General features: G+C 46.1%; 1 protein-coding gene across 2 annotated transcripts in view; it reads left to right on the top strand.

Annotated features, from left to right (window-relative positions):
* Nucleotides 1-25,945, top strand: part of KCTD1 (potassium channel tetramerization domain containing 1) — a 98,287-nt gene that overhangs the window by 9,213 nt on the left and 63,129 nt on the right. Inside the window, exon 1 of one of the 2 annotated variants that reach the window (XM_050709221.1) lies at nt 22,223-22,242. The exons of the other annotated variant lie outside the window; for it this stretch is intronic. The gene's annotated coding sequence lies outside the window, so the exon portion shown is untranslated. Of the gene's footprint in view, nt 1-22,222; nt 22,243-25,945 lie in introns of those variants that run through there. 2 annotated transcript variants of the gene reach the window in all.

Genomic DNA, 25,945 nt, shown 5'->3' with positions numbered 1-25,945 from the left:
TTCAAAGTTCAGAGCTGTGATCCTCCTTGTCCCTCTCCGGCAGCTGGCCCTGCCAGATTCTGACTGCTTATGTGAACATTTGATAAATCTCACTGTGGACTACATTTGCTCTTTCACCCGAGCAGTTATCACACACATTTCCCTAACACTTTAAAATTATGCCTGCCAAACATTTTCTGATGTAAAGTTAAAAGTCATCTATTACTGAAGTGATTTTTCAGCCCTCATGGGCATGTTTTTCTTTCCTTTTTTTTTCTCCTTATGTAGTTCAGATAGTTTCAAGCTCTTTTAAACAGGCTGCCAAGGGTCAGTTTCAAAATACGTATCTTTTTTTTTAAATTTTCGGTGTCCTAAAAATACATCGGTGCTATTCTTCTCTTTTACACATCTCCTTTTAAAGCCAAAGTCCAGTGAATGCGATGCTGCCGGACTTCAGCCACCCACAGCCAGATGGGCCCCACACCACTGAGGGGAAGTCAGTGACACTCTTTCTAAAGTGTCCCCTGCTGTGCCTGGTGGCACCCATCACCTCCAAACTGCAGACACAGCTTGGAGGGTGCCGGCTGGTGGGGAAGGGCAGTGGGTTCTTGCCCAGAGCTGAGCTGGGATGTGGCTGGATCAGGAGTCCGGAAGGAAAACCCTCTCAGTTCCCCCACTCCAAGCTGGACCTGTGTGGACTTGATTGTAGCTTTGCAGCCCACCAATTTGGTGTAATTTATGGCCACCCTCTGTATGCAAACTGTTTGTTCATATTTGGGGTCTTGTGTGACTCTTTCCTCATTTTTCCCCATTGTCTCCCCCGGTATGGATAACACTCTTACTTTCAGTGTGTGAGCAGAAGGCAAGATGTCAATTCTTTCCTCCCTGACCTTCTCATTTCATTCTTTCTCAGTGCTCTTGGCATTTTTCTGTAAATGCCTTTTTTTCCCTTTAGGTTCCAGAGCTGTGCACGTGTTTTGCTTCACTTTGTTTTGTTTTGAAACTGATTAAAGCAGTTTGTCCTACCATGGCAGAGAGATGCTAAAACAAAGCATGTGTGTCTGTTGGTTTTAAACCAGGATTTTTCCTGCTTTTTTTTCCCCCAGTTTCTTGTTTAGCAAACATAGTTAAATAGGATCACAGTGGAAAAAAAAAAACAAAGCAACTCCTCCCTTCCTGGATAATGCCAACCTGATAACACATCCAGATTTTTTTCCAAAACCTGGTGGTGCTCTTGAACTTATTGAAGCATGCTCCAGCATCAAACAGTCTGACCAATCTTAATTTGTCATTTCCCCTCAAAGTGCCTTGGCAGGACCTTTGTTTGAAATTGCATTTGCCACTTGTTTGTGTCACAACTGTGTTTCATGCGGTACCTAGAAGTGTACAGGCTTGGGTCTGGGCCAGCCTTAAATAAAGGAGCTTATGCAAATACCTCCCCTCCCGCCCCAGTATAGCACCAGAAACCCAAAACATCACACAAAGCCTTCCAGGGTGGAGAGAGAAATCTAATAGCCAGCTAACACTTAAATTGTACTGCAATTAAAATATAATCCTTTAAAATTCTTGGATTTGGAGGAAGGAGAGGGCTGGGGAGAAGTACAGAGAAAGAAGCCAGTTAGAAGTGAAGACGCTGCAATCCTGAGCCTCAGCATGGAACTACTTAAGCATACCATAATTGCATCACAGAAGGTATGCATACCCTGAAACCAAAAAGGAAGCAGGAAGGCAAGAAAAAACAAACACAGTATGATGAACCAAACAGGTAACCTTCAGGAAAAGGAAATCTAGCCCTGGCTAACCCGACAGAAAGGAACATAAACTGGCAAAGGAAGGTGAAAGATGGGAAACAGGAGGATGGAGAAGAAGTTTCAAAAGAAAACAGACACATTTCTACTACAAACAATTGAGAAATACAAATACCTGAAAGAGAATTAGTGGATTTGCTGAATCAAAGGGGCAATTATAAAATGACAAGTGTGTTGCAGAGACTACATTATATCATCCCATCAGTCTTTACTGGCTGGAAATATCTTCACTCTCTATGTATTTCATTTAATTACCAAAGATGAGGGCCTGTCAAACACTGAGGTATCAAAAGAGAAACTGCAGGACTGACATGCTAAAGTAACAAGCCTCCCAGAGCAGATGGCATTAATCAAGGCTGATAGCTGTTGAGAAAATCATGCAACTTTCCCTTAGAAATATACATAATATTCTGCTATGCCAGCTAAATGGAACATGGCAAGTATTTTATTTTAAAATCGAGATAATCTCACACACATGAAAAGGGAAGAACTACAAGGTAGTGAGTTATAAAACCTGCAGATGAGCTTAATGTTAGACATGACGGAGCCAATAAAGGAAAAGCACGCCTTTTTAATTTCCTAAAAAAAATCTTGAAGTTTCTCAATGAAGCCATGGATTATGCAGAACCTTTTAATGTAAACATTAGAGGGGATTTTGGAAAGTCTATCATAGCTTTTCTCACAGGAGGAGAAAAAAACGTTATGGTTAAGAAAATCTAGCAGCCATGGGGAAGATGCAAAATTCTGCTCTGCTGTTTGGTTTAAAATAGAAAGGAAGTGAGAAAGAGAAGTGAAAGGTTAGCAATGTTAGCAAGGGTGGCAGCAGAATACCCCCAGATAGCCCCTGGGGGTAATCTTTAATACTTTGATCAATTATCTGAACAATAAGGTGTGGTATTTGGATCTAACAAAATCAACAAAATTGTCTAGCCCCTTGATCACCCAGGGCAAGACAAGGCTGAAAAACCTGGGGACCCAAGGTTATGCTATCAGGTTATGAAAACCCTCTTAAGGCTTTATTTCACGTGTCACCTGAGAGCAGAGCAGCAGCCAAAGGGGCAGTGATGCCCGGCTGCTAAAGGCAGAGCCACAGCAGCGGGGTGTGGAGGGCAGCGCAAGGGGATCCTGCACTGCAGCCGGGCTCCTCACCCTGTGCTGGGTGTGCTCAGCCACAGGGTGCTCATCACTATCGAATAAACTGGTGTTATTCCTGAAGGATTCACTCAGCTTTTCTGTGATTCTGCCCATACCGGCTGCAGCCATCACTCCCACGTATCCATCTGGGTCTCCCTACCTTTGCAAACTGACACAGCCAGAGCAATGTTCTCCCAAAGAATAAAGAATAAAGCAATAGAATAAAAGAATATAAAGAATAGAGAATAAAGCAATATTCTTGCAAAGAATAAGCAGGGAGATGAGAGGAGAGAAGGAAGAAAAAGACAAGTAGAAAAGAAAGAAAGGCAGAAGTGGGAGAAGTGGGAAAAGAAAAAAGGAGAAAAATTGTGCTAGGATGTGGTCAGAATGGAGTTGCTATCATGGGCTGTTCGAGCTCTCCACTGGAGGTGGGGACTTCCCCAAAACAAATCTGGAAAAAGCCATGTCTAGCACCACCGGTATTACAGCTGAATTAAATATTTTTCTAATCCAAAGGTTCTTTTCACTGTTCTTGTGTCTTTTCCTTCCCTTCCTCCTGTAGTGGTCATGCTCTGCTGCAAAATTGCTAGTGAAAAATGCTCAGCTCAGTATGGGGTTATTTGATGGTGGGTTTGTTTTTCACAAATGAAAAAAAAAAAAAAGAAATGGAGAGCCACTTGAATGAGGAGAAATCCTAGTTCATGGAAATGAACAGGACATGATTAAAGCACAGAGTAAGCTCCCTTCATCTTACTGCAAGTACAGTATTTGTGGGTTGTGAGGAGTACAAGTTTCTTGTGAATAACTGGAGTTCAAAATGCTATGATTGGTAATTTTGTGGCTGGTAGCACTTCAAGGTCCAAGAGTCACCCGAGGAAATTATAGAGAAGGAAATAATTTAGAGGAGAAACTAAAGTTTATTATGACACAAATCACAGTGGAGAAAAGAACAATAAATTTTGTTCCCACATACAGTATGTGCTTTAGTCTGCAAGATAAGAAATAATAATACACAGCCCCTCTCCCAACCTGATCTACCAATAGAAAGGATTGAATTTGTACACTTTTCTCTGGTACCAAAGAGTGACGGTATAGGTAAAATATAGGTGACGTCAGAGTGATATTGCTAACATTGGCATTTTTCTGTTATTTAACTAAAGAACAATGAAAGTCCTATTTTGTCCCTTCTAATCAGTGCCCCAGTGGGTGCTTCTGGTCAGGCTCTTCCAGAGTATTTTATAGGAAGCGTGCAATATGTGATGATCTACCCACCAACTCCTTTACAGAGGCTTCTAGGGCAGTGCCTATTGCTGTGTGTCTGTAAGAAGGTGAGGGGAGAAAAGAGAACAGCTGATCATGGCTCTGTTCACAGTGGCAGATCCTATAAACCCCATAGGCGGGTGCACATCTTTAAATATATCCTGGGTATTAATGAACTTGGCATTCAGGCCTGCCAGCCACAAAATAGCCATCCGTGAGCTGCTCAGGACATCCCTTGCTGTCTCCAGGTTTCGGTGGAGGTGGCCAGAACTTCATAGGGTTGTGCACATGGGACAAGACCTGCCATATTTAGCTGTACTCAGGAAGGTCCCCCATTTCCTTGGCTATCTATCATGCTCCCAAATAAATGTTCTGCTGAAGGTAGTAATAAATCCTATCAATCACTTCTTTGATCCGTGGACAGGATCGGGTTAAAGCTGATTGCTAGGTACAAAGTACACCTGTGTCCTGGTAGACTGGAAAACAGACCAGCAGGAGTCACTGTCCCAAGGCAAGGAGCTGAGCACCGGGGCCTGTCCAGAAGCTCAAACAGAGCAGGTGGAGCGTTCCCTAGTCACACATGGAGGAGACACAAGGGTCGCTTGGTACACCGTGCCTTTATGAATAGGTACCGGCAGGCAGCAAAGCAGAGGGAAGTGCTTTTGTGCTCTGTTCTGGGTGAAATGAGTGAAGCAGGTTCCCAAAGGACACAGGTTTATCTGGAGAGGCAGCCTTAGGTTTCCATTGTGTCAGGAGACCACGTCTCTTCTGCTCTGAGGAGATGACACCAAAACTATATTTAAAGCTATGAGTATTTGCATGGAATAACCACACAACAAGATCATGATATCAATAATGATGGCCATCTCTTCTGTGGTGCTTTTTATCAGCCAATTTCAAAGCCTCTAACAAAGGAGCTGTTTAACTTTGGATGCATTTTACAGAGAGGAGAACTGCTGCACAGAAGATGGAGTGGCCTATCCAAATTCAGCCAGGGGGCATTTGGCTCAGTCAGGATGAGAAACCAGAGTGCCAGCCCTGGGGAAAGCTACCTGAAAAAGCATGGAACCAAGGAGAGAGGGGAACAAAGTCTCCGCATTTCTGCAGTGAGAAGCACCAGCTGCCTTACTCACCCTTTGTTTGGATTATCAGTACACACATTTTTTTAGAAGACAAGTATTTAATTAATTACTGAGCTGACGCTGCAGTTCCCCTTCAGGATGAAAACAAACACTTAAACAAGCCTCTCCTGCCAACCCCACCCAACACCTACTCAGTTACAACAGATGGATGGGTGCCACAGACCAGACGTCAAGATGATACCAAATTTGACACTGCGCAAGCAACTGTAGCACGCTGCAGAAGAGAATCACTCTCCCTGTAACGTTGCCTAAAAGCCAGATTGCACTGATCCCTGTTAGAAGCGACATGCACAGGACCCAGACAGCAAAGCCTGTAGTCACTGCCACAACCTGCTGACTTCTTTCCATCTCTTTTAATAGTCTTGCCTACATGCCTACATTTTTTCATCCTCCAGGGACTGCTGAAAAAGGGTACAGAAATACCTGGCTGCAGTCTAGGAGGGATGGGCTGACTGAGTCCTCTGCTCGGAAGAGCTTTGATTACCTGGCTTGTGCAGTGCATAAACACGGCCACTCCAGGTGATCGTTGTCTCCCCTGGGCACTGGCCTTGAAGGACAAGTGATCTCTCTTCTCTGTCTGTCCCTGAAAGATGAGGAGACCCAGAGGCAGTGTAGAGAAAGACATATGTATGTGAAGAAGGAATAAAGCTTGGATGTTTATAGAGGCTTTATTCTAATAATTTATAGAAATGTGTACCAAATGAGTACTGTAAGTCAGAAGCAGGGTACCCTTCTGAGGAAAACTGAAGGCCTCGCAGGTTGAATAGATGGCCCAGGGCTACCGGGCTTTCCACGAAGATTGGTCACCCTCCAAGTCTGTATCATGGGGTGATGACCTGAGCCGGGTGACCTCCTCAGGAGCTCTGGAGCATCCAGAGTTGGCACAACAGAGTTCAGATGAAAGAGATGCCTTTGCAAGCCTAGTTTGACTTCACCCAAAACAACAACCTTTGGAAGCAGAGACTGGCACGCTCTTCTCAGGGAATCCTGCAACAGTCTCAGCAGTCCAGATAGAAAATGTGCATAAGGCAACTGTCTGGCAAGTCCTCAGAGATCATGGCTAAAACCATCTCCTAATTTTAAGTTTGAGCTTCCTAGTATCTACCTTTCCCTGAACACTTAGCATTTTGGAACACTCTGCTCTGGTTGCATACAATGAGTGTTTAGTTCTTCTGCAAATGAGATCTCGAGTGATTTGAGTCAGGCGCCCACTTTGGTTTGGTTTAAGTGAGTAGCCCTGTATCCTAACACAGGAACTTTGTGGCACAGACAGGGATAGAATCAAAGGATGTATTTTAAGCTCCAGGCGAATCTGCAGACAAACTGTCAGACTACAGATGCCTATTCAATGAGCCCCATCCATCCTGGGCACTGAACGAGGCAAAGGCCCTGTAGAAAAAAGAGGATGTGATTAGATCATTAAGTGCACAAGAAAATGTGGCAGTAAGAAGAAGAAGCATAGCCACGCTGGCTTTAATCTAACTAGCGGGGAAACTGCTTTATTGTAGCCATGGCTGTGTGGAAGACCTCAGTGTAGGGTCACTTGCACTAATGTCACACCCTCAGTTCCCTGAGCAAATTTACCATATCCCCTTCGATGCCCACAAACTCTCAACAACACAGTAAAGTCAGGATCCAACCTCACATCAAAGCTTAATCATGATCCTTCTGCTTTATCACGTTCTCTTTATTTCTAGCATGTATGTGGGATCACACAAGGTAGGCATGACCTGAAATACTAAGGCACTGCATGTAAAATAATGGCTGGTCGGGAAATGTACACATTTTTAATGTTCTGTAAAGTCTTTGCTTTTAACCACTATGCAGTCTTAAAAAATATTGTCTATTTCAAAATTCTTACAGTATATCTGTGTACTTCTGCATTTTGGGGAAACCGTGGCATTATGTCCATAAGGCACAGGAGTTAATCTGGGTAAATCATTAACTGGCTCCAGAACAATGGCATGTGAATACAAATTCTTTGTGGGTATTGGACTTCATTATTTTGTTCCTGTTGGAGTGGTGACCTCACCATTTAGGCTTGTATAGTGTTAGTGCTGTCTAACACCATAGAAATCGAGGTACTGGAGGTTTTTAAACATGGGTATTGATCTCCGTGTGCATTAGTAGAGGTGATTCTTTTTTTTACGTCGCATGGTTTTATAACACAAAGTTTGTAACACGTCACTCTAATTTTTAAGTCAAAAGGCAGGTTCAATGATATATCTCAGGAAAAAAAAAGAGGTATCTATTTGTAGCTGCACAGTGCTTTGTCTGGTGGTGGTGGTCTCATCAGAAAGGTGACTGGTGTGGGTCATCTTTAGAACAATGCAACTGGGATAATGGCGATGAGACTCTATCAGTACAATCGTTGGTCAGAATAAAATTAAAATTGTTCCCATTAATCAATCACATGAATAAAACTGTCAAGGTTAGACTGGACCTGAAATGGCACAAGAAGCCTATTAGCAGAGAAAGGAAGAAACATGAGAGGTCTGTTAGAGGTCTGTAGTTGGTCATTTCATATTAGATGGTTAGCAGATCATTACAATTTCTAGTAGTAAATGCTTTCTTCATGACAATTGTGTTTGATGAAGTGTTGGAGAGACTAAGGGAAAGTAAAGAAGAGCACTGTGAAAAACATAGCACTTCTTCAGATCATGATAAAAGTTCAAAGAATGGATGGAGAAGAGGGATGGTCTTAAAATGAACTGATGAGGAAGGAAAAAATGGGAAAAATGAGGCAAATGAGAACTAATCAGAAAATTTTCGTGACAGCTGATATAAGTGGTATTAAGTAAGTGCCCCTAAGCTGCCCAGAGTTCCTGGTGAAGCCCAAGGTGGAGTTCAAATCAGTTTCAAATGTTTTCCATCAATGCACTTTCCATCCCATAGTCTGTCCCCAGAGCCAGCTACCTACCCCCAGCCATCCAGCAGCCCTTCAGGAGCCCTGACAGGTGACAAGAGGAAGGGGCATCTGTGGCTGTGGTTTCTGTGGCTCAGAAGATTAATTTCCCTTCATTTAAAGATTTATCTTTTTTACAGTCCTAAGGATGACTGCTCAAATGTTCTTAATCATGTGTCTGCTTGCCTGATGGGAAATGTGCAAGAGCATTTGGGGTCTGTGGCTTTGGTACATGGCAAATGGCAATTAACAGAGCAAAATCCGCCTCTGGCAAATTAACATTGCACAGATTCTAGAGTGTTTTTTTTTCATTGTTTTTGTTTTGAAGTGATTTTATTTGCTGAAGCACAGGAAATTGAGGTTATCATTTCAAAACGTTTGTGGGGTTGGAGTCCTTCTTCCCTGTCAGGTGCGTGTATTTTCTAAGCCCTCCTTTCCTGCTTGTATTTGCCTAGGTGTTGGCCTGCGTCCTTTAGTGTGTATTGCCTCTGATGTCTGACTCATTATGGCAACAGAAGCGTTGATGCCAGGCCCAGAAGCAGTACTTAAAAACCTGCTCCTTCAAGCTCAAAGCTAACTCAGTTTGCGGCAAATGAAAGAAACACAATCATTTGGCACCTTGTCCATGCATTAGTTTTGAAACATAGGACCTTTCTCCTCTGCTTTTCTGAGAGCCTTTTCCTATTTGACTAGGCTGTCATAAAGACCACTAACTCTAGGGTGTGGAGTTTAATGCTTGGGAAGGAAATGACTGGTTTATTGCATTCTTTCTTGGGTTGCCAAGCCACTTCCCCCACCTCACCTCCCAGTATATTTATTTCTCAGAGCCTTATATCCAGGAATGAAGAGACTCAGATTTCAAAGGGGGAAATGATCTTTCTCAGCCTTGTGTTTGGGATGGAGCGGGAATTGGTAGGGCAGTAGAAGAAGAGAAGACAGAATAGGACTTGAAAACAAAAGAAATGCAATCTGAAAACTCAAAAACTCAAAATCAGACGTTAAGTGAATACCCCCAAATATGCTGAAAAAAAAATAATTAACAAATAATCAAGGTTATTGGGTTTTTTTTGGTTGGTTGGTTGGTTGGTTGGTTTGGTTTGGTTTTCTTTCCTGATGCTTCTTTGTTTGGGGACGTCTTGTGCTTATGAATACTGGAGGTTGGCAATGTCTGGGCACTGTTGTACCCAAACACTTGCAACGACACACAGATGGAAGCATAGAGGTTCCCCTACACCTGGCCATGGGGATCAGTACTGGCAGACTGCCGCAGCACATGGTGCCACTGCGAGTGGAGCATCACGGTTGTTTCATGTCGTATGCCAAGAGGAGGAGGTGAAACCTCCCAAGGAGGCAGGCAGGATTACACAAAAATAATGGAAGCACTTGGAGAAGGAGGATGAGGAGCATCCTGACTTTCCCACAAGTGTCAGCACTGTGTTCATCTGGTTGCGTGCCCCATGGGAACAAGAGAGCAGCCAAGGATTCTCCCCAAGAAGTGTGGGAAGCCATCCCACCAGGAGATATTAGAAGAGATGTACAGGGTAGCTTTGCACACCAAATCAGTGTATTTTCTCCTCCACATTTCTGCCTTTCATCTTCTCCATCCCACAAATAGAAATCTAGGAAATGGCTCACTCAGCTTGGCAGGTGCCTCTGCTCATTCCTGAAGGAATAATAGGTAGTGCAGGAGAGGGGATGGGAGAAAGAACAGGGGATTTGGAGAGAGGGGAGAGCAGATGAGGAGAGGAAGCATTTTCTGAGCTGGGACTGTTGTGTAGTATTTCAGTTACCTGCTTGCGATGCACAAGGGAGAAGGGAAAATCTGGGGAGTTTCTCACAGGAGAACAGCATTGGAAGGGAGAGTGACAGGCACGGGACATTCATCAGCCATTTTTACCAGCGTGGGGCTGGACTGCTGAGAGCGGTATCAAAGGAATAAAAACCAGAAGGGGAATGAGATGAATTTCTCCACAGCTGCATTTAATTGGAGCGAGGAATAAGGAAGTGGCAGATTTTGTACCTCTTTGGGTGTTGCAAAAAAAGGTAAATGCAAGAAGCCTTAATGTGCCTTAAAGCCAGACTTCCTGTTCATTTTTGGGGCAAAGCAACCCTGTCTGCCGACGGAGACACTTGCAAGGGAGACACATGACTTCTGCAAGATGTGTGCCACTTGGCACCACTGTCTAGGGCTTTTATCAGTGTCCTGGTCAGAAATCCTGTCTTGCCTCTGCAGGCACAGCAAATTTACTTAGGCTTTGCTTGGGACACCAGGGGGTTGACCTGAGATGGGGTTGCTTGAGGGTTTGAGCAGAGCCGACCTGAGGCTCTAGAGATGCAGAAGCCACACAGGGCAGCAGATTGCCATTGGGAAAACACCTGGGTCAGAGCCCTGGAAAATGAGATGTACTCCTGCTGCTGCCATCACCAAGGGAGAGTCACTGCTGGGAGGGAAAAGAGTCAGCTCCTGCCTCGTGTCAGCTGTGGGATGAGGCAGGCCTGGCTCTATAGCACCCTCCCTCTGGCTCTGTCACACCTGTCCCTTACTCCCCATCACTGGGGCAGTAAAGTTCAAATCTAGTTGACCTACTGAGAAGCCTGCCCCTGTTCTGGGTATAGACCTCACAAATATATCTGTACATGGCTATACCATCAGGGCTATAGGAATGCTCCCACAGTGACTCTGTCGGCTGGGACAGCTGATGGGAAGAAACTGCAGGCAGCCAGACCACATCTTCTTCTGTTAAAGGCTCCTCTCAGCAAAGTATCAGATAAATTGCACTCGGTCTGACAACAGGATGGCTTTAGGGCTGTAAAGGTTCAGATGATTGCCAACAGACCTACAGGACATGCAGGGACTGTTGGAGTAAAACACAACCTGAATAAGAGCAATTTCAGAACCACTCCATATTCTTTTGTGGTCCAACACCAGCGCCCCCGCCTTCTCCTGTCATTCACCATTGTTCCCCCTTCTTTTCCTTGGCTAACCCAAAGTAGCCTCACGTAGTGGTGTTGGATCTTCTCTGATATGGCTGTGGCATTGGTCAACAGGATCAAGAGAGGATGCTGTTGGAGAAAATAGCCATCTGTTTGGTCTCGGTTTCCAGTGTTTTTTTAGTTTGTTTGGGTGGTTCTTTATTCAGAGGAATGTCCATGGTGAAGTTGTACTTCTATCTGTTCTGCCTTCACAAGTCACTGTTTGCCAGACTGGTTGTCATGAGTCCAAGCTGAGCTCCCCCAGTATGGCTGGTTTTGCAAACATGGCAGGAGATTTTCTAGAGTTCCTTCTCTCTCCTAGATTTCAAGAATCTGAGCTCTGTATTAACGGGAACGTGAAGGTCCCACATATGTTTTTATGGCACGTCAGCAGCCTTGGCATCCCCGCTGTTTACTGAGAATGTCCTTTAAAATAAAGGAAAAAATATCTTTTTTCTTTACAAATAAAATAGTAAGCTGAATGACAGCTGACTACGCAGAACAAGGGAGCTTCCTATTTCTCCCATGAGGAAAATAAGCCAAGTTTGTGATGCAGATTATTCTACCAGAAAGTCTTTAACTCTTGTGCCCAGATTACTAACGTTTTCCCCCTAAGGTGCTTACACTTGCAGTGAGCACGAACAGCGTGGCATAGATCACCACAAGGTCTCAGATGACTGCAAACTGCTGAGACCCGGTTCTCCTTTGCCCAGCCTATTTGCCAAGCCATACTTTGTTGGGAGATCTTCTGTGTCAACCCAGAACACAAGTCTGCTCCTCATGGTAGGAAGCAGAGGTGCAACCAGTGACCTTAGATTTGGAATTTTCCCTTTCTTGCTCTTGAGATGATCCTTGAAGTACTGCCTTGCTGTAATTGGTAACTTCCACATGACAAATGTGTCTTCTTCATTATCCAGCTGACTGTCTTCAAATTCACTATTCCAATACAATGCAATTATTGCTCATTTCTGCATACTGTTCTGTTGAGTCACTGACATTTTATATACACTTGAGGGAAAAGATCCTCTTTTAGCAGTGTGTAAACCTCTTCTGTCACCCAAAACAGAAGTTTTATTATCTATTTTTATTCAGTTTGCTATTTATATTAGTCTATCTTCGGCTTAGTTTTTTATTAGTAGTAGTATTCAATTTTAAAACAAATCCAAAGCTGTAGAACATTCACAACTTTTTGTTGTTTTTTTATCATGTCCTTTTGGCAAAGCAGAAGAAATTGAGAGGAATGGTTTTCTCTCTGAGGTTAAAATGAAAGGTAGACCCTTCATGTAGGAGAGTGCTTGTTTGCATGTTGCCACTTAAAATGGTTGTTTATTCATGAGACTTGTTGAAACTACTCTAGGGCTGGTATTTACCACCTTTGATTCAAAAAAATGTATTTTTACTGATGTACTATATGGAGGAGACTAGATTAATATAAATATCATGGTGCTTATGTTCAGAATATGATGAAAGATGTTGTGTTTGACTTTTCTCAAGCATTCAGAGAGTGAAAACTCCTATTGCTAATTTATTTCAAAATTCTCCTGTTGACTAGCAGATAAAGATGTAAAAATGCTGTAAGGAAGTGTGCAGAATCAGTTAGGCATTACTCCACTAAAATGTCCACAAATACTGAAAAAGTATAATTTGGGGTGTATTTTTTTGTTTTAACAAGTCACCCGGCTTTAGACAAAGCCTAAGAGACTGGACAGCCATACAGAGAGCCTGTGCAAAGCCAGAATTCATCATCAGCCTGTCAGCCTGGTGGGCTTTGTAGGTAGTAGCCTTTGTCCATGGTGGTAGGGAGGGCATTCATGAAAGCTCAGTCTGTGGTCAGAAAGCAGGAAGAGATGAAGACTGGGCAACTTTCTGCTATCTCCTATACACATGTGCTTTCCAGGGGGTCAGTATCTTTCTGTTTAAGCAAGTACTTGGAGCAGTGACCGTGCATTTCTCAGTCAGAAGTGCTCTTTTCCCCAACATCGAGGTGGCCGTGTAGCTTCAGTGTGTTAAGGATCCTACTGCTGAGAACAGAAACTCATGATGACTTCCCGAAATGGTACCAAGCTTCTTGGACTTCACAGACTTCTCTCTACCTGGCCCTCAATTATGCCATGCACTGGTGGCCAAACTGGAATTCAGAAGACAAAATCCCATTCCTGGCTGTTTGGGGTCTGACAAGCTCATTTGGAGTGATGGGTTAACAAACCAAATCTAGAAGTTCCTTTAAAATAAAGTGCCCATCCCCAAAACATTACAAATTAATCCAGATACTTTGATCCCTTTAGCTTCACAAACAAAGCTCCTGTAATTCTGCCTCTCTACTTTACAGTTGACTAAGATTCCTAAATACTTAAATATCATTACTTCTGATGGGATAAAACTACTTAGAGAATATTACTAAACATTTTCGTGTAATCCAAACCCAATATATCTAGCTGAATAAAAGAAAAGCTCTAGAATTTGGGAATTCCAGTGAAAATAGAAAGAACTGAGCTAATTAAGCACTATAGCTAGAGCTGGGCAGAATAATCCAATTGTAGTTGCTGAAAATACAGTGAAACAGAGAGAGTTTTTGTTCATAGTCCTAAAAGTGACATCTAGCTGGTTTTAGAGGCTAATATGGAGGTACAGGATAGGTAAAGCACAGAAAGGATGTATTTTCCTTGACTCTTCTACCAGTGTGCCAGAAAGACCAAAGTTCAGGTTTTCAGAAGAATGCTGTGTTCACTAACTCTAATTTAATTACCTACATAAGTAGCCATGTTTGCAAATGGCTAAGCACCAAGCAGCTCCCATGGAAACCATATCAGGTGCAAGCCTGTTTGAAAGTACAGCTGGTTTAAATGCCTCTACAACCGCTTCTGAATGCAGAGACTTTCAAAAAACCCAAGCAAAGTTACTGGTTCTGAGAGCTTGAAGAAAGCTGGATATGAATTTCTTGAGGTAGTTGCTTGTGATTCTTTGGTTCTTCAAAACGTCTTCCCAACGAGGTAGCAAAAAATGGCTTGCGCACCGTTTGGATGGTGTAGCGTGTTGTTTTCGTTTGTTTGTTTTTTGGGGGGGGAGGTTGGTTGGTTGGTTTGGTTTTGTGTTTGCTTGTTGTTTTGATTGTTTGTGTTTGTTTGTGTTTGTTTTAATATATATAAAGAAGTCTTGAGAGGGAAAAAAAGAGTCAGTAATTTAGAAAAACAAGTCAAATTACAAGCTCAGTCCTCATGGGCACATTGTCCAGGAAATCTCAGGAGCACCAACAACCAGTATTCAGAGTGAGAAGTCTATCTTAAAAATCACAGGGATTTCTCCTTTGTGAAATTACCAAACTGCTTCTCCATCTGATTTCCAAGCTTTTTACAGAGCAGTCATTCAAGGTTTCAAGCTTTTCTTCCTTCCAATCACTAATTTTCAACCCTTCCGTTCCAACATATGGAAGAGGAAACTCCAAAAACACTATCATGAGACTGCGCGAATTGGCAGCCCCCCTATCAAGATGTTACTGTCAAGGCCAAACACATAGGAATGACCTTGGAATAAAGGCCCTATTATCTCTCAGCAACTCTTCAAACTCTCCATCCCCCGAGAAACTTCACAATTAGAATAGGATGCCGGGCTGTCTGGAAAGAGATTAAATTGTTCACAGCTGCCTGGGAATTAACAAACTTCCTCTCCTTTATGTTGGAATGCAGCATATTTGCAAGCCAGGTGGAGGATGGCATGTGAGGTTCTTGCAGGACCTCGAGTTGGCACTAAGAACCACATTTTCATGTCTGCACATATATCTGAGTTACCAGGGCTCAATAATAATTTTCTGGCAGATTACTCCTGCCCTACAGCAGGTTTCTATGATTACTAAAGCCAGAATGAAAGCAATGGGTCTGGATTTCACACTTTATATCCTTCCACACTGAAGCTTTGATTTTAAAAACTGCTTTTTTCCTTTGACACCAATCAGCAAGAACAAGCCTGACAATGTACAGGTAAACAGTCGAGTAAACTGCAGGGACAGTCTTGTAACAGGCAAAGTGACACCCTCCCTTGTAACTTGGAGGAAATTATTCGGAATAACTTGATAAACCTTTGCCAAGATTGCTAATGGAGAGATTGTGCACTGCAAATTGCAAATGTGACCTCATTTTGTCCAAGGCAAAAAAAAAAAAAAAAAAGAAAAGAAAAAAAAAAGAGCTTATTATTTTTTCTTGCTTATTTTAACAATGCTCATTGATCCTAAGAAGCGACATCCTTGCTGTCTAATAACTTCCTTGCCTGTAATTAAATAATCCAGTCCATGAATGTGCAAGATGCCAGTGCTGAGAGTTTTCTAAATGATTTTTATTTATTTGATGACACCTTCAGTTCTGTAAAAAGAAACGGAATTTTAGCCTTGATCACCAAATAAGGAAACTTTGGAGAGGGCACAACTCAATCTTTCGTGAATATAAGAAGGCAAGGCTATTCAAAACAAGATGTGCTTCAAGGATGGACAAAAAGCTTGTTTCATTTAAGCATTCTCAACAGCTATAGAAGTAACGTTCTCATAATGCCAAGCCCTAACAAAATACTGTTGCTCACCAGCTGTTAGAAGGTATTTTTCATCTACTTTAGTATTATTTGATAGGGGGAAAACAAGAGAGGTAATAACCAATGCATACAGTCTTTTTCACTAAACTTTGTAATGTTCCTTTGTTTTAAACAGAATCATTTTGATTTTATTTTTATTTTTTAATATGTTTGTCCAAGCTTTACCTAAAGAGGGCTTTATGCTCTAAAACTTAAAATACAGCTTTTTATTGCAGTTTGCACCTTCTGGTCTCTTTTACTCCATGGCCACTGGCTTCAAACCACAAATGAAAGTCTGGACAATACCCTGAAGATATTACTACAAATTGTTGTCTGAAATCACACACTCATTAAGTTTGTGAAAGTACTTTTGCATAAAGGACCAGTCCAATTAAAATCAGTGCACAGTTAGCTCTGCTTATCTAGTAATATTCCACCTCATTCTCTTCTACTTCTTTTTTCACGATATGAATCAAATCAGGGACTGATAGAGGACGTGGCGAGGGCTGGCAATAAACACATTATACTTTGTTATCCCTGTACTCTTCTTCCAAATGATGTATGAATTTATTCCCTACTGCTAAAATGCTGCTTTATAGTCAGCATAGTCTGTGATGCAGACCTTATGTAGACAGTTCCCGTGCATTTAGGTCAATCAGGATAACTTGGGATACTTTAGCATTTCACACGTGGAGAAGGGGATGTGGAATCCCATTATTAGGGCCAGAAACCATTGTGGCCAGATAACGGTTTAAAAGAAAATAAGTGTAAAAAATTGCACAGGCCAACATCCTACCAAATTGGACGTGGGTGAACGAAGAGAGGGGCATAAACAGGAGCTAAGCAGCTCCTGATTTTAATGGTACAACATACAATGAAACATCCTGATCCAGCAGCAGGCAGGTGGGTCTGGGTGACAGCCTGTGCGGGGCTCTGACACTCGTGAGCAGGCTGGTGACACTCTCTGTGTGCTCCGTTTGAACTCACCCAGTTTTAAAGTTGCTTGAACGGGGTTTGTGTCAGCCCAGCTGAGACAACTCAATCGAGGGAAGAAAATCCAAGTAGACAGGTCATTGGTGCTGTGGTTTTTGCTACATAAATACCTGAACAGGAATTTCCAAATCCACAGTGACACAGACATAATACTGGTGGAAAAGGGGAATAATCAGTTTATTTCAGTCACTAAGTCAAAACAAAAGTATATTGACTGTGAATTCATGGTGTAAAGAGGCTCTAAAGCCACGAGCTGGCAGTGGGAGGAAGATTCCCTTTTCCAGGCTGTGCCGAAAGCCAGCTGTTGCCCCGTCCCCCGAGGACCCCAAGCCCTGAAAAAAGCCTGGTGTGAATGAGGGGGGTTGGGTGTAAATCCCCACCGCTGGCCCCATGTGCTGAGCCCCACCTTGGAGCGACCCAGAGGCTCCAGCTCATTCCCCAGGGATGGAGAAAATAAATAAGATGAAGCAGAACCCACACGGCACGGAAACAAGGTGGAAAGTGGCATTTCTTCACAGTCTCCAAAACAACATTTTGTTTGTTAAACTGTGAGGGCTCAAGTTTTTCTTCCTTTTTTTTTTTTTTTTTTCTTAAGGGAGTGTTTCAGAAATCTTCTTCTTAAGAAGCCTGGCTGCCATATAACTGTTCATTCCCCACTGCATTTATAGATTTCATCCAGCCCAGTTTGACTTCCAGCCTCCACTCTTAGTTCAAAATAAATTTTTATTGCAAGATTATGAACGGAAAATAGGATTTTGAGAAGTCCATATCCAATACAGTATTAATTTATGCTCCATTACATACTACTAAAAGCACTATAAAAAGTGAAAACCCGTACTTCCACAGACCTACAACACCTATAAATGAGGCTTTGTGGTTTCACAAGGATTTTTTTTTTTTGAGGTTTCTCTCTGAGTTACTGGCTTGGTCCTTCCAAATTTCCTTCATCCCCATCCCCCATAGCATTTATGGATGCCGCTGAGAAGGACTGAAAGCTACCCTACATTATCAGCCTGGATGGGAAGAGCTGCTTTCCTCCACAGAGGACAAATATTATGTCCCTGCCCTACTGGACTGCTCAGCGTCAGCAGTTCCTACAGATGACTGCACAACCGCTGGAGCCACTGTACCAGCCGTGCCTTACGGAGCGGCTAATTTGTTTCGAGTGCCATCATCACCACAGAAGCAAAGACAAACACAAGCTCAAACACAAATAAATAAAAGATTAATATATCTCCTGGCAACCTACTTCCAGCACATTTTAAAAGCCCCTTAAAACCTTTGTGCAGTGCAATGCAATTTACTACCGGACTCCCTGCAAGCTGACAGTGGTCTTTGTTTTTGGAAGCAAAGACTGCTCCAGCTGCTTGACACTGAAAATAACAACAGTTCACAAAGTGTTGGCTTTTAATTTCCCAAGCACTAAACACATGCTTTCTTGCAAAGATGATGACTCGGGTTTTCTTCATTTTGCTTGGGAAACAGAGCAGTCAGAAAATGAGCCGTGTCCTCAGCAACAAAAATATTGCTTTTGTAAAAGAAAAAAAAATAATTAAGTGAATAATGGACAGTACCTGTGGGAAAAAAAGTGAGCGCACTCGCTGCAATATGCTCATGATTCGCAACGTGGAGCTTGGCGAGGGGGGTGGTTTGGTGCTGCCTTCACGTTTCACAACGTGTCGGTAGGAGCCGGCACTTTGATATGCACAACTACCGCTAACATTTCATAATATGACAATCTAATAGGTGAAACAGCTTCCGTGTTTTAAAATTCATTAAGAACAGCTGCAACTTAGCTCTGATGGATACATCATTGCTTTCCTTAATCAATGTCTCCTTTGTTGAGTTATATAAAGCTGTTTCATTGCCACACAAACAGGAGCCGCTACTCTAAAAAAGAAAAAATTAAACTAAAAGATATTTAAGATCTATTTTAGCATGTCAGTATCGGCTGTCCCTAGTATTGAGAAGTAATGAAACAACTAAAAATATCATATATGCAAGTAAAAGAATAAAAGAAAAATGGTATCAACGTTTGAAGTGACAATTCTGAAATGCTAAAAGAGCTTGCCTAAAAACTGAGTATTTCTGGGTGGGAGGAGGATTTCTAGGACATGCTTTTTCCCTAAGTGAATTTTCCAGGAGTCTCGAGCATTATTTGCCTTCAAGTTCCATAGTGTCAGTGTGGATTTCTCATACCGACTTCTGCATAGCCTGCCTCTATGGGGAAAATAGCTTGTGTTTAGAGAACATATTAACACTTTTTAAGAACATGTTTATTGTATTTAAACTAACAGTAAAAGTGTACATGACGAAAAGCTGTTTTCCCAGAACCGTGCCGTGTGGTCAGCCTTAGGGTTAACCAGCAAGCTTGTTTTAAACATTGCTTTTGAAAATCTCTTCTAGATGTCTAGTCTGGATCCCAAGGAACAAGCAGGTCCAGTGGATTTTCTTTGCTTCTTGCCTTCTGGGGGATATTCCATTTTAGTGAGGCTTCACAATGAAATATGTATGGAGAAACACAGAACAGGGAAGTCTTAGATGGATCTAAGTCAAATAAACACTTACGGAGGCTACAGGAGAAGTAGCCTGTGCTAGTCTGAAGGAGAACAAGGCTGTGGAGAGCTTCAGTACAATGGTTTAATTGTCAAAGACTGCGGCTCTAGTAAGCTCTGTGCCTGCCAGGAGCCAGACCAGGGGCCAGAGGGAAGAGGAGCTTGAAAAAGACGTGAGGAAAGGCCTGAAACTCTTTGGTAGCACGGTTACAAGCATTACCTTTATTGTAAACCAACTGATTCAGAGAGTAGGGTTTTTTTTTTTGGTTTTGTTTTTTAACCTGGAATGCTAATTCTGTTGCATATAAACTGATCTCCGGGTATACGAAAGGAAGGAAAATCAGGTCTAGAGTTTCAACCCTAGTGGGGCAGGTGCATTATTAGTGTTCTGCGGGTAATTGCATCTTCTTCGCTGACAGCAGTAATAAAACTCATTCTCGTGGTGTGGACAGAGCTCACATTAGAATCAAACCTCGAGTCAGAGGGGAGAAGGCTCTCTCTGCCTACGTGGAGCACTCCGCAGGATAAAATTTTGATTAGTGATGTGGAGGGTGGAGTAGATTTAAGTTTAATGTCATTATGCCAACCTCAATTAGACAACCTTGTGCAACTCTGGCAGTTGTGGAACGCATTTCGATTACCTGGCGTAGCTTGAGAGCTGGAACAATAGGATTTAGACTTCTGGAATACAACTGACTAGGCTAATTTTTATCTTTAGGAACCGAGAGAGATAGACAGCTTCACCTGTATATGTGAGTAAAATGCATCTATATACATATGCATACACACATACACATACACATAGGTTATACAGATATATAGGTTATATGGGTGTCTTCCCAATTATGGTCACCTGCAGCACCCTAAACACCTCGTTTGCTACTCTCTGATTTCCCCCTGGCTGTTGAGGTGCTTCCAACTGATGTGTGTAATATGGATGTTCCATATATATTTTTCCCCTCCAACCTCACTGCAAGTTCTTTATGTCCTTTATACTTACTATTAGTATACTTGCCTCCATATTCATCTCCAAGTCTGTCAACATAGTTCACCTCCTGTAATCAGGAAATGGTGATTAAATGAACATCCAAGTACAGAAGCTGTCAACCTGGTGTTCATCTTTTTTTAAAGTTTAAAAAAAAAAAAAAAGTTCAATTACCTTTTGTGCTCATATGGCTCTGAAAACCAAGGAAAGGGAAAAGGAAAGAGAAAAGGAAAGGGGAAAGGGAAAGGGGAAAGGGGAAAGGGGAAAGGGGAAAGGGAAAGGGAAAGGGAAAGGGAAAGGGAAAGACATCACCTCTTCTATGATCCTTACACAGAATCAAGTTCGAAGGTCATTGCCAGTCATGTCATTTTTAGCATTTACTGGAACAATAAAGGAAACTGAAGATCTCCATAGAAAACATACAGGCTGCAAGCCCTGCAGTTCTCTGTCTCCTGGGATGGGCTGTTACAGCTCCTTACAGGAGCTCGTTTGGGGCATTTAGGTTTTAATGGTCTTTCTGCTTGATGGCTGTCAGTTTCAGCATCTGGTCCACCTCATTGGAAGGTCTTAGAGATTTTGACTCAGTGTTGGGTTGCAAATAGCATGGGGGGGGGGGGGTGAATATTTATATCCTCTTTATGTGCATAGGGGAAAAAAATCTAGAATATATATAAGCCATCGACATAATCCGCTCTCAAACTACAGAGCAAGTACAACTTCTTCAGTGCATGCAACAACTCTGACCTCCGTGTAATTACTCCGGGCTTACATCAATATAACAGTGCCGGCTTTCTCTGCAATTATTTTCTGGGAGTGGCAGGCTTTCTTCCTGGAGCGCTTATTTGTTTCGAATTGGCCTCGTTTGCTCGACAATTCGCGCATCCTTTCTGCCTGCCCGTTTGCGCCGACTTGCGAGGGCAGGCGCTGCCCGGGACGCCCCGTCGGGGACGGGGACGGTGCTGAGCCCCCCCCCCCGGCCCACGGTAACCCCGCGGCTGGTGCCGGGCGCTGAGCAATCGCCTACGGATGAGTAAACCCCAGATGTGGTAACTCAGGCCGGCAGCTCTGCAATTAAGACTTTAATTTCAGGTGTAGCCCGGTGGTGGTAATGAATATTTATTTCAACGGAGCAAAGAGGAGAAAATCTGCCGGTCGGGGAAGGGGGGAGGCTCTGAAAAAGCTCGGGTTGAGCAGCTGCGGAGCTGCTGGGGTCCCGTACAGGGTCCCAGCCCGGCCACGTCCCCATCTGCGGGGAAGGGGAAAGGATAAGGCGAAGGCAGCTCCCCGACGGCTCTCCCAGGGGATGCTCGGAGCCGGCGGAGGGCAGAGCCGGGCTCCCTGGGGACTCTGCCAAAGTCCTCTTTTCGTCGCATCGCACCTTCCTGGGGGTCCCGCAAGCCCTGCGGGGTGGTGTGCGGTGTTTTAGGGTATTTTTTTTTCTTTTTGGTATTATTTATTAAAGTTACGAGGACGAGGTACTGGTTTTTTTTGGTATTATTGATGAAAGTTGAAAGGGCGAGGTGTTTAGAGGCTCGCCGACCTCTGCCTGCATCCTGGCTGAGGATTTCTTTTTAGCTGCTGGGGATGTCAAAAAAAATAAAAATAAAAAGGGGAAGGAAGAGCGGAAAAAGAGACCTCGGGGCGACGCCTCCGGACAGGCGAAGTCCCGATAACGATTTTAACCTTCCTACTCTTTTATTCACAACCGCCCACCCCCAAACCTCCCCGGACCGGCCGCCTCGACGTGGGTTTGCCTCCCCGTGCGGAGGAAAAGCGGCTTTTCGGGGCGGGGGGCTCGGCGACGGAGCGCGGCACATCTGCAAGCCATAAAAAGCGGGGAGGAGCCGTCGGGGCGAGGCGCAGCGGGACGGGCGAGGGGGGAGCCCCGGCCCGGCGGCTTCCCCCCTCGCCCGTCCCCTTCGCTCGACGGGACGGCCCCGAGGTGAGCGGCGCGGTGAGTACCTGCGGGCCACCCCCACCCCCCCACTCCGGCACCTCGCAGCCCCGTTTCGTGTCCCGTCCTTTCCCGTCCCGTCCCGCCCCGTCCGCTCCCCGCCGCCGCCGCTGGGAGCGCGCTCCCTTTAAGAGCCCGGCTTTGCCTCCCGGTAGCTGAAGGTCATTAAAACACAAAAGCGCTCCGGCGCTGCGGTCCAATATAGCGCATGCGCCCTGCCCGAGGACTGGCAGGGAGACGGCAATATGGCGAGAATGCCTGGCAGCGGCGGCGGCGGAGACTGGAGCGGCGGCGGCGGAGGGGGCGGCGGCGGCGGGGACAAGGCGGGGGAGCGGCCGCCGGGCCGTGTCCGAGGCGCCCCCCGGCCGCCCCGCTACTGCAGCGCCGGCGAGGAGGAGGAGGGCGAGGAGGAGGATGAGATCCGGGAGGTGCAGATAACGGGGGACGAGGAGGAGGAGGAGGAGGAGGACGGAGCCGATGGGGGGCTGCTGCTGGACGAGGAGGAGGAGGAGGAGGAGGAGGAGGAAGAGGAGATGGGTCTGGAGTGGGACGGCGAGGAGGAGCCGGAGCCGCTGCCCCCCGCTCCGGGCCGTACCGCGGGCGGCTGCGGCGGCGGCGGCGTCGGGGCGGCCCCGGGGGGAGCCGCGGCCGCTGCCCCGGGGGGCGTCGGGGGCGGCGGCGGCGGCGCTGGGGGGGCGCCGTCGGAGGACGCGGAGCTGGAGGCGGCCCTGCTGCTGCAGCGTCCCGAGCGGGCGCGGCTGAGCGAGAACACGCGGCTGGCCACCCGCTACGCCGTGCGCATCTTCCGCGAGTACCTGAGCGAGAAGGCGCAGAGCCCCGACTTCGAGACCATGGACAAAGGGGCGCTGTGCAGGGTGCTGCGCTCCTTCTACGCCGAGGCGCGCTCCAAGAGCGGGCAGCTCTACTCCAAGTCTTCCCTCATCAGCATCCGCAGCTCCCTCAACCGCTACCTCAACGAGCCGCCCTACTGCCGCACCCTCGACCTCACCAAGGACCCCGAGCTGCGCGCCGCCAACCTGACGCTGGCCGCTGTCATCCGCAAGCTGGAGGAGCAGGGCGCCGGGCCGGTGGTGCAGAAGCAGGCCATCACCCGCGCCGACCTCCGCAAGCTCTACACCTGCAGCGTCTTCAGCACGCAGAGCCCCTTCGGGCTCCTCAACAAGGTCTGGTTCGAGACCTGCATGTACTTCTGCACGCGGGGCCGGGAGAACCAGCGGGAGCTGGAGGAGGACTCCTTCGGGCTGGCCGTGGACGAGGACGGCCGCAAGTTCGTCTACTTCAAGGCGTTGGGGCCCTACCACAAGTCACGCTCGTCCTCCTGGAGCAAGAAGCGGGCGGAGAGCAGCGACGAGGAGAACCTCCCCCGCATGTACGAAACCGGCACCGAGTTCTGCCCCTACGCCAGCTTCGTCAAGTACCTCTCCAAGCGCAACCCCCTCTGCAAGGCCTTCTTCCAGCGCCCACGGGACCACTGCAGTGAGGGCGACATCACCTGGTACGAGAACAAGGCCATCGGCAAGAACCTCCTGGGCACCCGCATGCAGATGCTCTCCAAGGCGGCCAAGCTCTCCAAGACCTACACCAACCACTGCATCGGGGCCGTCTCCATCGCCACCCTCAACAGCATCGCTGGCATCGGCACCAAGCTGGGGGGGCCGCCGCCACCGCACCACCACCACCACCCCCCTCCCCACCACCACCACCACCACCACCACCACCACCACCTCCTCCACCACCCCGCCGGTGGGGGCTGCTACACCCCCGCTGCCCTCAACGGCAGGCCGCGGCCCCGGCCACCCGCCGCCAACCCCTACGTGCTGCCCAAAGACGGCGACGCCACGCCGGTGAAGGCGGAAGCGGCCGCGGTGGCCCCGGCCAAGCGGGCCCTCTACGAGGCGGTGTTCCCGGCGGGGGCTGCGGCCGGCGGCGATGCTTGCGGGCCCTCGGCCTCCCCCAAAAGACTCTGCCGCCGCCCCGCCGAGCCCCTGGACGCCGCCGCACCCGCCGTGGTGGTGGTCTCAGTGAAACACGACCCCCTGCCTCACCTCCTCCCCGAAGCCAATGGGCACAGAAGCACCACCTCACCCACAGTAGTTTCACCTGCTCTTGTTTCCCCCACACAGGTAACCGGAAAAAGGAGAGGAGGAGGAAAAAATAGAGATATATACAACCCCCAAGCTGGCCACCCTGGCCCACGTAGCCTGTGCTCCCCCCTCGCTTGCCCATCTCCCCCAGGGCCGGTGGCAGCGTTTGGGCAGCCAGAGCCCCCTGCGAGCCGGCCAAACCCCGCTCATCCCACAGGGAGGTGCCCAGGTACCGTCCTGCTCCCCCTCGGCGGTGGCACCAGTCCTGCAGCTCCCCCTCTCCCTCCTTTTTGCTTTCTTTTCCTCTTTCCTTGTTGTTCTTTTTTTTTGTTTTTTTTTTCCCCCCCCCTCCACCCCTCCTTTTAGCGGAAGTTATGAGTTACGAAAGTCGGGCCAAAGTAGTAGATAAGGGTGTCAGATATCATTAGTGTGTGTGGTGTTCTTGATGTGCTAATGAACTATTTGAATAACCTCAAATGCAGGAAACAGCCAGGAGAATACTCAATTACACACTAGTAATGAGGGTGTAATTTTAAACTTCAGAAGTTAACAAGAGGGTTAATATGGCAATTGCATTCATCTTGTATTTGTTTATTTAAAATAGCTCTGTTTCCTGGCAGTGATCCTCTTTTTTTTTTCTTTTTTTTTTTTTTTTTTTATAAGGCAAATTGGCTTTAGTTGCATTAGTTGCCATAGTGGCGAAATATACAGCAGCAGCGCAATTAGGCGGGTTAGGTGCAGCGAGACCAAGTTTGATGGAGGCGCTTCGCGTGGCTGAGGCGGGCCGGGCGAAGCGGAGAGGTGCCCCCGGCCCCGTGCTGCGAGTCCCCTCCGCCACACGTGCTGCCCGGCCCTTTCAAAAGCTGGCTCCTCTCAGGGTTTTTTTTTTTTTTTTTTTTTTTTTTTTTTTTTTTTTTTTTTTTTTTTTTTGACGGCTGGAGCTAAATTACCTCGCTGCGTTTCAATTAGGGACTCGCTACGCTTTTGTAGTTGGCTCCGAGTTTGGAAGTCCTTCCAACTCCGTCTATAAAACTTCTGCAGCTACGCCGCGCCCCATAAAACCCCGTGTGTCGGGCAGTAACTTTAATGCTCACTGCCCTGCGCGGTCACCAACCCCCCTGTGACGTGCTGGTGTCGAGCAGTAACAGGGATTTCGGTGGCGGGCCCCGTGCTGTGGGGTGAACGCAGGTATCCGACATGCCTGAGCTGCTTCCGAAGTGGAAATACCAGTTCTGGACAGAGTGACCCTTTCAGGGAGCTTGCCGGCTAATCAGCCAGCCCCGGGCTAATTGGGGAGGGGAGAGGGAGAGGGGGGCTTTCTGGGAACGCCTGCATAAGCATCTATGTTCTTTACGGTACCTGTGACCTCTCCTTTCTAGCGTTTTGTGGGTTTGGGGTTTTTCGACCACTTCAGCGGAGCGCTGCCGTTTGATCTCCTGCTGCGTGGGTCTGGTGTCTCCGAGTGGCTCGGAGGCTCAGTTGCGTGCAGATAGTGCTTTTGTTCTAGCTCCTTCTTTCAGGTATTACATCAGGTATATTTCAGGTATATTTTCGTGATCTTGAGGGTCATTGGGGAACTTCAGGCGTGGCTTGGCTCC

Source organism: Cygnus atratus, chromosome 2 (genome assembly GCF_013377495.2).
Source record: "Cygnus atratus isolate AKBS03 ecotype Queensland, Australia chromosome 2, CAtr_DNAZoo_HiC_assembly, whole genome shotgun sequence".
Classification (NCBI taxonomy): domain Eukaryota; kingdom Metazoa; phylum Chordata; class Aves; order Anseriformes; family Anatidae; genus Cygnus; species Cygnus atratus.
This window is presented reverse-complemented; position numbering and strand designations above follow the sequence as displayed.